We start from the raw sequence: 13618 nt of genomic DNA, 5'->3' as shown, positions 1-13618 counted from the left end.
CTGTGTGTTATGATCTAAAATTGTTTGTTTTTTGGCTCTCACTTGTGTTTGTATTTCATAGCTATTAACATTAGGGTCTCTACTGTCTTGAGTTTCTTTTGTGTTTCTTTAAAATACTTTTTGGTCCACAAACTGTTCACTCACCAACATGAACCTGTCTCTGTCCTCCCAACATGACACCCCGCTGCCACACACCTGGGTTAGATAAAGGGGTGATGCAATCATTTCAATTTGGCGTTCTGGAGTACGTATATATTTTAAACATGAAGGATAGTAGACCTCAAGGACCATGGTTGAGAGGCACTGGTTTAGATCAAAATATAGAATAGCGCAATAAAAGTCCAGAGCTAAATCTAATATATGGCAAGGCTATAAACCCTCAGCCCAATGAAGCTACATCGCAAAGAACAATGGCCAAAAATATCTTTGCATGTGTAAAACTGGTATGGGAATACAAATAGACTTTTAGTAAACAAAAAAATAAAAAAATCAACAATGTAATCATGTTAAATCCTGGCATAATGTGATCAAGCTTGTGGTTAGAACATGTTTTAATGCTAGTTTTCAAGGCACTTATTACTCAATTTACCTGTAAACTCCTCCAGGGCTACAGTGTTCTGCCAGTTTTAGCTCCAGCACAATTGATTCAAATGATCCAACAAGCTCTTCAGTATGTAAAATCGTCAGTATGTAAAAGTTCCGCAGAGGATCTCCTAATGAGCTACCATTTGATTTATTAAGTCAAACAAGGGAAAGAACTAAACCATCCAGGATACAGGCCCTTAATAACTTTGGACACCACTGGTCTACAGGTTTGAACCAAGAGGTTATTGTGAAAAAGCAGTGCTAGTGCATTTATTGGAAGACTCAAGAGGAAAAAAAAAATAAAGGGCAATAGTGAAAGCTTAAAAGATACAATTGGCACTTGTTGTAATGTGTACTGTGACAATCTAGCCAACCTGGCATCCCACCCATTCTGTGCTACAATGGAGTACAGTAGTCATGCAAGTTTATGTTTTCTCTAAATCAACGATGTCAAAGGTCAGTGCTCAAGGACCAGTATCCGGCATGTTTTAGTTCCCTCCTTGGTGGCAGCTACCATTACCTCAGCATGTCAATGTTCTGCTAACGAGCCGTCACTTAATTCAATTGGGAATTGGGGACTCCAGTCCTTGAGGACCGACTTTGGACAACCCCTGCTGTAAATGTTGACCATGGCCACAAACCAGACATAAAATTTATTTAAACTTTCAGACAGTCATGAACAAATAATACAGTGTCCAGCATTGCTTCTGTTTGACGTTATGCTGTAATTTCAATGTTTGAAAAGCTCTGAGATTTAATAAAATAAAATTAATGTTGCTGGAAAAAAAACAACAAAACAGACCAGGGATTTATTCCAGTAAAAATAAGAGCTGAACTCTCCAAAAGCACCATTGCTCATCTGGTGGTTGACATTTAGTCATTAAATCTGCTATTAAGATGGCCAATAAATTGGATGGATGAATTCAAGATCCACATAAGAAAGGGAGTCATGTCATATAATATCCCATAAATACCAAGTTACTTGACATGCCTGCTGTCTTCATTGTCACTACCCAAAGAAAAGTCATCATCCTCACAAATCCTCTACATGTGGCTGGATTTTATAGATTTGTGTGGCGTTCAGGGTGAGGGCCATCCTTCAGCTTGCTTAAACGTTTCCAGGCTGACTGATTTTGCTAACTTTAGCTGCTTATGTAATTGTACAAATGGGTTGAGGCCTGAACAAGGACAATTTGTAACAAAACGAAAAAAGATTGTTTTGGCTGCAACAAAAGCATTGTGTGAATGGAAAAAAATGGCAAAGATTCACACACATACACATGGTAATGATTGAGAATTGAGGACATGATGAGCATTCATGGAGGCAGTTAAATACAATTTGATCACACTGATGACGTGGCTAGGGTTGTGTCGAACATCATAAAAAGTTTTTTTTTTTATCTGTTGTTAGATTAGTTTAAAATAAAGAGAAAGTATAAGTGGACCACTGGGACACAGTTCAGCTATCCAAGCATGAATTTTAAGTTATTAAAAAACTAACTATGTAATGTTAAGAGAAATTTAAAAACAAACATATTCTGGTACAAACAAAATCAGAGGGAATCAAAGGTTTTCTTCAGTGAGGTTTTAACATCACAGTGGTGGGAATGTGCTTTAGTACAGAGAGGTTGTATATTTGCTGACACCTGTCACCTCTATTAATCTCGTCAGAAATAAGAGGACACTCGGGAAGAATGTTCTATTATTACTCACTTCAATAGCTTGATTTGCTAACTAGGTTTGAGTGACGAAATACTCTGTAAATCAAATTCCAGAAGACAGGAACTGCTTTCACATAAACTATTCCAGAAGACCAAAAATGCCTAACTTTTATGATGTTTGCTATGTGTTGGTTTTGCAAAATGAACATTGCATATAAACAAAACAAGCAATAAAAATAACCTAAACATGTTTTCTCCATGCACTTGATAGATTTGTTGGTGTCCTGTAACCCCCGCCTCACCTTTCACTGATCCTTGCTGAACCCCTGACCCTCTATGACCACACACAAGCACTGCACTGGCAGGGTCATGACCGTGTTTTAGCCCTCTCTGTTGGTCCACCTCTAAGGTGTTAAAGGGCATACATAATCAAATCATTTTTTACAACTTTTTCTTTTCAGATGTCTTCAGACTTCACTATGCTTATTATAATACCAATGTCCTAAATCAAGGAATATGTAGAAAGTTGTAACACATGGCAAGCAAGCACAAGGCAGCTGAGATCACAGCCCAAAGTTGCTGAAAAGTGAAAATGTTACAATTAAAACACCAAATTTGGCCATCGATGTATAAAACAATGGCAACCCAAAAAATGGAAGCAAAACAAAGTTTCCATAAAGTAAATGTGATTTAGACAGTGTAAAGAAGGGCGTTGTCTGATTTTAGTTTTTGTAAACCAAGCAACCCAGAAACCTGTGGATGGATTTAAAAGTGCTCTGATGCGTAAACCACCACAGCAAAGAATGACCGCATGTGATAAAAACGGCAGTTTGAAACCTTTCATTATTGACAACCTTCATTCATTATTGGCAATGTTCAGTCAAACATTACAATTTCTGCATCAGAACTTTTCACCCAACAGTTATGTCACCAGAATATCTTATTTCATTTTTGTGAAGCATGCGCTGATGTGCAGTTCTCACCTTTTTACACATAATCAGTCTGTGCTTACTCATGAAGACTGAGTAATGTTGTTTAAATGTCATTTTAAAGACACCGTGCTTCATGTGAGCCAAATTCTATAAGTTCGTTTCTTTCTTCAGGCTAACTTGACATTCACTTCAAGCTAATGCTTCACATGTGCGGGCGGACAGGAAACTATAATGTCAACGTAAAATCAAGGTACTGTTTCAGTTAAGTGTTCCCTCAATTGTTTGGGTGAGACAAAGAGAAAAATCATGTGCAATTGTTTAATGCAGAGTGAAGTTGTTGATGTATTTAGCAGCACAATCTGGGGATGTCAGCATATGTATTGGGTAGAAAACACTCAAAAATCAATCATAAACAAAAGCATGTTCTTATGTGCAAAACTCATTCACTTTTCCTTCACAGATAATCTATCTCGCAAAAATGCAGAGTACATCTTTTAACATATGATTGTTATTTTTTTTTTTACGAGGAAAACAATCAGTTTGTCATTACAAAACTTGCTTCTTGATTTGCAGGGTGTGAGTAAAAGGGTAAAAAAAGGTTAAAAAAAAAATAGACAATTTGTCTTAATTTACTTGTCAACTGAGAGGAATACTGAAAAGGCTCATTGCAATTTATCTGTTTTATAATTTTAATTTATTTTTGTTTTATATCTCCAGGTATAATGAAAGTTGGCCTTAAGTCTTTGGTTCAGCAGCAAGTCCTGTTGAAATGGAGCAATAGTGCAGCGATTTATGGTACAATGTGAATCAAATACATAGAGGAAAAAGTGTAAAGAATCATGCAAGCTCTTTAAAGTTTGTCTAAATGTCTTGGGTTCATTGGATCTGGTGAATGTAAGGTGCAAAATTCGTCAGGCCTCTCTTAGCCTGTATCATTTCTCAGAATGAAGAAACTCAGCACGTTAAGTCATGTATGAAATTTGTATCCATGCCTAACAATATGAAGCAACAAAGCATATCCTGAGTTAAACAGACTCCAAGGTTGTAAATGGTTAGGTAAATAACAGAGAACACGATTCAGTTACACTTCTAGCATTGCTAGTAACGACTTTAATTGTTTCCCTGTTGTGCCCGGCGTTGATCGCTGACAAAACCTGCAAGAAAGGGGGGTTTCCACTGAAAAGAAAACTTAAATCCTGATTATTTACTTTACTATAACATGAATCTGCAGCATAACTCAAACTCCAAATATCGTCAGCACATAAACATCAGCGCCTGATTAGAGCATGTCTGGTTTTCATCTGAGCAAAGCCAAGTTTCCTGTGAGACACTGCAAAAATTGTGACTTTCATCACCTCTGAAATCCACCTGTACAGAGAAAACATCCTAAAACTAAAAATAAAGTTTTTAAACTGGTGTCGATATCTTCTAACTCACTCTGCTCTTTATCATAAGAGGGGACAGAAACACAGCTGGTTAAGTCCCTCTACAATCCATATTAGTCTACCTACCTGAAATATTATAAGGTTTATAAATTTGTATGTCCTGGTGATGTTAACATTCCCAAAGTGCAAAAAGTGATACAAAGATTGATTGTAGTGTTCATTAAATCTGTAAAACAAAGTTATTCAGACAAGCACAAGAGTTAGCAATAACTGATGAATTCTCACACTTGCGACATCCAGAAAAATGGGACTTGGTTTGGTATTTAAAAAAAGAAAAAGCTAATTCTTCTATGAACTTGAAGATGAGGTAGAACTGCTTGTTAAAATATAAATTTAAAGTAAAAATTTTAAATGAGTGGTGAATCTAAACTGTGATACTGGCCAATGAGGAAACTCTGTCACAAAGTTGAGAGAAACAAGGAGGATTGGTGTAAAAGCGATGGCTCCATGCAGTCTGCTACATAGATAACATTTTATCATCTGGTTTGATATAATCATCTGAATTTACATGTATAGTTCTATGAAGGAGATTGAATCTGTCACTTAAATCTGAACACCTCAAGACTTTAGGTTTTGTGAAGGAATATTGTGCAGTCCGAGCTCACTTGCAATAAAAAAAAAGAGTATTTTAATCAGCAAAAGAAATGGAAACTTATAAAAAGAAAACGAGAGACATGCAACAGAAGAACTCAGCATGGAATGGGAGAAAATGAGGAGATTGATTACTGGAGAACTTGATTACTGACAAGACGCAGATGTTCGATTACAAACAGGGTGCAGCTGGGAGAGAAGGCATACAGGCAGAATGAGGAAATGTAAATGAACACTAAAACAGAAATGGATTGAATAGGGTTTCAAAGGATCTAAGACCAAAACAAGAACAAATCTGACAAATGATCTAAGAACACAAGAATAAACAATGAAGCTAAATATAAAGTGATGAACATATACTGCAATATGTTTAAAATAATACCAATAAAATATGAATTATGATAAAATCTGCTGAGTCACACCCAATGTGTGACTATATGATTGGACTGTACTTGGAAAAATTGGATTAAGATAAATCAAAATGATCTCAAAAAACTTTCTGTAGAATGATAATATTTGTTGCAAATTGTTGCTACATAAACACACTTAATTCATGTAAACTTACAATCAATATATTTTCAGCTCTCTAATCCAAAGAAACATGCGTTAACACTCAGAGGAATGCTTCCCTTGACCTCGGGAGAATCCACCAAGCTTTCTTCAATCTTGGCATTCCAAGTGTTGAGAGGAATTTGTCGATTAGACCATGTGTGATGCCTGATACCACACCTTGTCTAGATTTCACGGTTACTTTGTTTGATGGGGGTCGCGCTGTGATATAGCTTTACACTTGTGACCTTTGACACGCCGGCCTCTGGTGACTGCGTAGAAATGGCGAATGAGTGATCCAAACATGATGTGGGATCACAGTGAGAGAATTGCTGTTGACAGTTGCAGAACACGTTGCCTTAGCGCTGTCACAAAAGAGGCCTTATCTTTATTTACAATATTCTGTAAAAACAACGCCATTGTTCAAAGTGGGAAGGAATCAAACTGATTTAAAAATGGCAAGTCTTATTTATTTTATCACACTAATCTAAATTATTTTTCTAGATGCAGACAGCAGACTGTGTTAACTGATGAAGGGGTCATTGTTTTTCTTACAATAACAAATTAAACCATTTGTCATAGGAGATGAAACACACACACACAAAAAAAAACAATAATCAGAATAAACAAGTGTTTTGGCAAAAATTGTATCCATTGAATTTTCTGTACAAACAAATGATAAAGTTACTAAACACATTTTTATGCTTCCATGTCAAAGTTGATAGTTATCTTAATAGGGCTGTTTAAAGGCTCATTAAATTGAGCAAATAACAAACATACTACGTAGTGCTAATAGGCTTTCAGCTAAATGTTTCTCTTGTTGATTGCATAAAGCACCATGCTTCATGAAATTGTCATGCACAATGTAAGTTGCTTTATGCGCATGACAATTTCATGACTGGGAAGTAAAATCAAAGCAATAAAATGTCAGATGGATTTTATTAACACCTTTCCAGAAAAACCCGTCCCTGTGGCCCACCTCTCTGTCTCCCCGCTTGATGTAGAATCTCGCCCACACTGGACAAGGACCAAAAACAAAAGGAGGAAAACAATTCCATTTCAGTTGAAGAGAAAAGATTTGTTTCATAAAACGAGTCTGTGTTTGAGAAGTCTCCCTGTGGATTTCATAAGAAATGGTGGATCACAGTCTAAACACATTCCAGACAGATAAGCCTCCAGCAAACACACTCAGATACATTGAGCACATCCAGATATTTATAGATAAAGGAACTCTTAATATATCAAAAGTACTCAGTAAAAAAAAAAAAATCAAGTTAGTAGGAAGACAGTTTACCAAATATTTACTACTAGCATATATTTAATCAAATAAAACTTAGAGTACAAGTTTTGTATTTACTAAGCAAATCATAAAACCAACAAATGAATAAATTTTGCTCAATAACTACAATTCTTAAACTGACTAAAGAAATTTGTTTCTTTCTTAAAACATGGTGGAGAGGTGAAACACCAGCAAAAGGATCATTTTTACATTTTCTTTTTAAACATTTGAGCATTTAAAATAATCTGTTTAGTGAATGCTGCAACTGAGCTGCTGTTTAGTTTCTCAAATGTGTTTAGTGTGGATTCAGCATTCAGCTTCTATGCACTACAAATCTGGAACAAACTTCCAGAAAACTGAGAAACAGCTGAAACACTGAGCTCTTTTAAACCCACCTGTTTTGAATTGCTTTTGAACCATAATAAATGAAACATTGACCAACATATTTGGTGTTTATGATTTTGGTGACAGGACTCATTGAAATGTAATTATTTTTTCCTTCTCTGAGCTCAGATGTTGAATCTGGAATTTATGTTGGTGATCCAAAGTACAGGAAGTGAATTTAAACTCCTTTTCTACGCTCTTTGACCTTTAGAACACTTCACCCTGGGATGTTTTTACAGTTTAGGTCATAGTTATTTTGTCCATATGCCATTTGATTAAAGAAAAAATTAATTACCTTACCAAAAATAACACAACACAGAATAAAAATATACCCTCTCTGGACATGTGGCCATATATTAAACATAAGAGAATTTCACAGATAAAGATTTAAGAAAAGGCCACCTCAACAGGAAACAAATGTTGCTCTCAGTATTCACTGGAAATATCTCTGTCAACTCAAACTAATGGAGAATGTTAATAGGTTTCAAATTAACATTGCCTAGTTGTCCAAATACCCAAGTCTGTTCTTGCAGCATGGACCAGCTGCGCAAATACGAGCAATTTACCCACAGGGAGTATAGATTTCATTTCATACTGCAGCCCTTTGGCACGGAGTGAAAGACAAGGTAATGCAGTTGGAGTTCAAATGCAATCCATGGAGGAGAAACTTTATGATTTCAAGACAACGGTTACTGCCAAGAGGAGCCAAACTCACAGATATGGAGCCAGTGACAGGCAGGGTCCCTAATCTCTTCCAGAAGCAGCTATAAAAATAAATAAATAAATACATTTTTTGAGTAATAACGACATATGGTAATGAAGCATTTATTCCTCAAGATATTCAACAGAACCATGTCTGTAATTGCTGTCCCTATGCCTCTAGGACTCCATGACAATGAGTTGGTAATGCTACTTTAAAGTCATAAGAAATAATACATAAAAAAAAAAACAAATAAAAAAAACTTGATGCCACATATATTATCAATACCACAACTTCTATTTCACCATTTGCTCTCAGACTTTTACTTCATCATAGATATTAAGCTTAATAAAACATTACAGAGACAAGAGGATACTTACTTACTTACGTATTTAGCAACCCAAAACAGGGATTGGAACTTGGAATCCAGAAAAACTACCTTAGCAACTGCAAATAAAATTACCTTTACCTTTAAGTGAGGGAGATCAGCAATATTCTTCCTTTGCCCAAAGCTCTGTGATACGAGGGTGTCTACAAAAATCCTCAAAGCTACATTAAATATTTATTCTAATGTGTTTTAAAAACATAAAAACCTGTTTTAGCAGTCTCTCTTTAACTTTCTGTAAATTTTCAGGATAAATCCCTCTGAATTAAAGCTACTTTAGTGCATTTTCTTACTGTCTTGATTTTGGGAAGCTGTTTATCTGCTACATTTGAATGTTTTTAAGCCAAAATGAGCCTGTGTCTGTTCTATCAAATATCACAGATAAAAACCTGCTATGTAATTGTGTTTGAAAGGTATGGAGGCAAAGAGGTGATCAAAGTTGATCTGCTTTGAACCAGAAGTCAAACACACACCTCACCAACCACCAATGTTTTTTGAGGTTTGTTCATTATGTGATGTTTGAAAGCACACTCGTCTACATGGTGATGACACCTCTTTCTGGTTCGCAGAATCCTGGGCAAGTAGGCAAAGGCTCTGTTTTCACAAGGTAGCCATTGTAGTTAAACCTGAATTAGAGCGTTTTTGTTTTTCCTCTTTTAGTCACTCACACATAATAAAATTGTCTAGTGAAGACTGTGTGGCTCTGGCTTTCAAAACGAATCCCAGCACAGAGGAATAAAAAAGGTTCTGGCATCTAAGTCTCTGAAGCTTAACAAGTGTCACATGAATGAGCACACAGAGTACAACCATGCTCCTCTTCAATGCAATGCCATATTATATTGTCAGGTAATTTCCTCTGAACTCTTGGGCAACTGGAAGATAATACAGACTCAATCAGTGTTACTTTATGCAGGTCTGGGAGTCAAATGTCTCTTATCAAAGTCCCAGTGTGACACAGAGCTACTAACTAATCTCACCTGATAGCAGTAATACAGATAAAGCAGACGAGACAGCAGAGATTGAAGGGACCAATCACTTATAAAAAGGAAGAGATGCATCAAAGAGTAAATTAGCATAAAGAGTTTGATCTGGAGACTAAACTCTAACGATCTCTAAATATGTTAATGATGTGACAGAGGCCAACAATTTAATTATGCCATCAAAGCTCGTCAGTGTGAAAAACCAAATGCTGTTCTTATTTCTCAACACTCACAGGTTTGTAGCATTTGTTAAAAAAGTGTCAAACAGAGAATTTGATGTGAGTATGTTCTCCACATGGGGCCTCGAAGCTCAACCTTGACTTCTTCATTAGCCAATAAACCGTAGCTAATATTGGAGAGAGGGAAATGTTCCAGGTACATACGTGTGTGTGAGTCATACAAATAAAATGTGCATACTACAAAATAGATTTTTTCCTTGATTTACTATTATTAGATGTTATGGACATATTAAGACAGAAAGAACAGGCTCTCTAAAAGAGATTTAGGCAATGGGAGGGAATACAGAAACTCTGTACTTTTTTTGTGTCCTCTTTAATAGGATTCAAGCTAAAGCCGCTGTTACTGAATGTCTGCCACACAGTCCACAGAAAGACACACAGTACTAGCCAGCTCAAATTTCAACAGCCAGCCAACATCTGAACTGTGGATTATCACAGCTTCTTGGCCATTGTACACCTTTTGAATGGTCTTGATTCCCTGTAACTGGCAGCCACACATTTGTAAAGCAGGGAAGTGAAAGACATAGTAGAATTAGAAGAAAAGAGAGAACTTATTTCAAATTCATCTCCCCAGAAAAAAAAAGAAAAAAAAAAAGAACCCTTTTCACTGCACTTGCAGACTGCAGACACAAAGCTGCTTTTGTGTGAAGAGTTTGGGGTTAACAAAGTCCTGTTAGGCTGGGAAGACAAGGCTGCTGGGAACCTTTAGGGTCTTTGTGCATCAACACAATTCACTTTGCAACAAACATATAAACAATTGCAATCACAAAAATAGGAGCAAGGTTTAATACGCAACCAATGTCTGAAGCAGCATACTTCTATTTACACAAAGGATCTTGAAATTATTTGTCTAATTGTGGAACAGAAATAAATCCTCTCATAATAAAAATTATTAACAACTTTGTTCCACTTCATCTCAGTGTTTAGATACACCTGCTTTTATGAGCAGAACATTGACTTCTTGATGCAGGTGTGTGTCACATTCTTGCCATTTACGAGCTACAAAGCATAAAGTTTCTTGCTTTCTCAAGTGTTCATGCCACATGTGGAGACAGTTGAAAACGAGTACTTTCAATGGTCAATATGGCCAGTTCAAAGACCACCCATAATTAGACTGCATGCTCCAGTTTGAATACTGACTCTTATCTTCAGTGCCTTTTAGGAAGAGACTACAAGTAGTTGGAAAGCTTGAACAGAAAGAGAATCTTGCCACAGCTTCTGCATTTAAAATATATTTAAAAAAATCAAGATTAGGAATATTATTATGTGCACCAAAGGCAAGATTATGACATGAAATTTGTATGAGGTTTCACAAATACAAGCCCAAGGAATGTGAAACTGAGTAGGAAAATTACGGTACTCAGAAAAAGAGAAAACTTTAAAATGTCCATGTGTATTTATTCATTAAAAACACCAGATAATTTACAGTATATAAAAATGGAAATAACTGTGCAAACAATAGGGGTGTGCAGAGATATAATCTAAAATTAGTAAAACTTTGCAAATAACGACAGGTACATAAACACTTACTGAGTTTGTTTGATGGAAGTAGGGATCTCCTATAACACGACTTTGTGCACTTAGGATGTAGCAGCCTGTCTCTGAAGGAGCTCTTCAGATCAGCAACAGCTTTAAGAAACAATTCAAAATTAATAATATAATTCACGCACATTTACTAAGAAAAGAAACAAATGATTCATTTATCATTTTTTAGGTTAACTGCTGTCTAATCATTTTATAGTAAATTCTATAAAACTGGTCAAATTAAACCTTTTATAATTTGTTGATTTACTCTGAAAACTACTGAACTGAACAGAGTTTCTAAACCAGGCATGGATTTAACATAGACCAATCTAGGACTAAGTTGGACAAAAAATGTTTTCAACCCAAAATTTTTTTTAAAGTGCTTAAACTCTGAGTGGACTGAAAGGAAACCGTGGCGCCTGTCTTTAGCAGGCAGTGAGTGAGAGGCAGGATACCTGCTTTGTGATTGACTGATTTACTACTTGTTTGACAAGATATTTTAACAGGTGTATTTAATAATATGGTCAGTGAGAAAATAAGAAAAAGTGTTTGTTGACTTTCTGACAAACTCTTTGGACAACTTGTGAGCTTAGCAAGCACTAGAGTCTAGAGTCAGTAGGTAAAATACTAACATTAATATAATTACCCATCAATTGGATTAAAGCAACAATCCTGCATCTCTGCTTACTGCTGCATGGACACAGGCTGATGTCTACTTTTCTCTCCTCGCTTCAGGAGCCAGCTGTGATAAAGATTTCTAAAACTGTCATTCCTTAAATCTTCCTATCTCTGATAGAGATGCCAGTGTGCTTCTTCGCAGATGTGATCGCAGGCTGCTCAGTGATGATCGCTTTATTCCAGCAGGTATATTTTAGATCAGCAGAGGGCATGAATCCCAGAGAGGAAACTACAATCAGATCAGAAGCTGTTTTTGAATTATGGCAACCTTTGTTTTAAAGGTGGAAAGATACGGTGGATGAATTTGGGCCCACTGTCTAACCTCCCAGAAAGAGCCTGCTCACTCTCACTGTGGCGAGGTAATGAGGAACAGAGCGCGGTTACAGTCACTAATCAAAGCCAGCTCTGGAAACAGACCTGCTCATTTTTCTCTCTCACTTCAGGTTTCTTTGCCTTTCTTGTAAATCACATGAAGTTTTCCCCTTCCTTACTTTTCACCCATCATTGACTCAGCTTCCTGTTTTCATCCTTTTCTATCTTTTCTGTCCTATCATGTTCATTTGTCACTCTTCTTTCTTGCTGTGCTGGTGACACACACACACCCCCCCCACACACACACACCTACTTTTCTGCTTAAGTGAAATGGAGTTCTCTGTGATCATATGGGTTTTTAGGAACAGCAGATGAGCAGAGGCAAATGCCTTCAAGCCACCCAACCAGCAAGTCGACACTTGTGACTCAGGCAATCACAATTATTATGTAAGATTTGTTCTTCCACGGCACTATGTCCTATAAAAACACCAAACCAGTCTTAAAATGCGTGTGCACCTTTACTTTCAGGTGTTTTTTGTGTTCTGGCACATGCAAGCCAACTTGAACACATGATCCCGTTCATGTTCACTTATGCACTCGTGACAAATAGCCCTCCAATCTCCAGCTTGGGAATTACATCAAAAGCACCGCGGAGGATGGATTACATGTAACGTTATCTCATATTTGTCAAAGTAAAAGACGACAAGACAGTATGTCTTTGCTTTCCTGACGTTGCCTTTTCCCGTGTCTGATTAATGGGTATTTGATTGCAACTGCAGCCTCGTGCCCGGGAAACACTGGACCGCCTACTATTATAGCCAGCTAAGTTACAAAGGAAGCACATAAAAGTGACAGTCATGTTTAGACACTCAATCATTCTGACTGACAGCTGTAGCCTCTTCCCTTAAATGCCCTTTGAGTGTTTAATGTTGGGACATGGGCATAAAAAAGCACTAAAAGGACAGCAGCTGTGACGTTACGGCTCAACGGACGGCTGAGAATAGAAAGACCCCGAGGGGGTTGTTCCCTAAAACAGAGCAAGTGAGCAGGAAGAGGTTAAGATGTGGCTAAATTGGGAAAGAAAATATGCACTGATGCAACTATAATTGATAAGTCTAGGAAATCAGATATGTCCAGCACTCTTTAAAAAAAAACAAAAAACTTCAGCACTCAAGTCCAGTGGCTATTTTGATTGCACCATGTGCAATTATTTTTAATCTGGAAAATCTGCAAGCTGTGCTGAAGCTGAGACAGAAATTTGTTTTCCTTTTTTAGCAAACACAATTTTTCTCAATCTTCTCATTAGCCTTCGATGAGTTTCTGATGCGATTTCCAAATTGCAGATACGTCTCTTTGGGAGTCTGTTGGCAGATG

This window comes from Gambusia affinis, linkage group LG13, assembly GCF_019740435.1.
Source record: "Gambusia affinis linkage group LG13, SWU_Gaff_1.0, whole genome shotgun sequence".
NCBI classification, from domain to species: Eukaryota; Metazoa; Chordata; class Actinopteri; order Cyprinodontiformes; family Poeciliidae; genus Gambusia; species Gambusia affinis.
The sequence above is the reverse complement of the archived record's forward strand: the minus strand, read 5'-3'. Positions refer to the sequence as shown.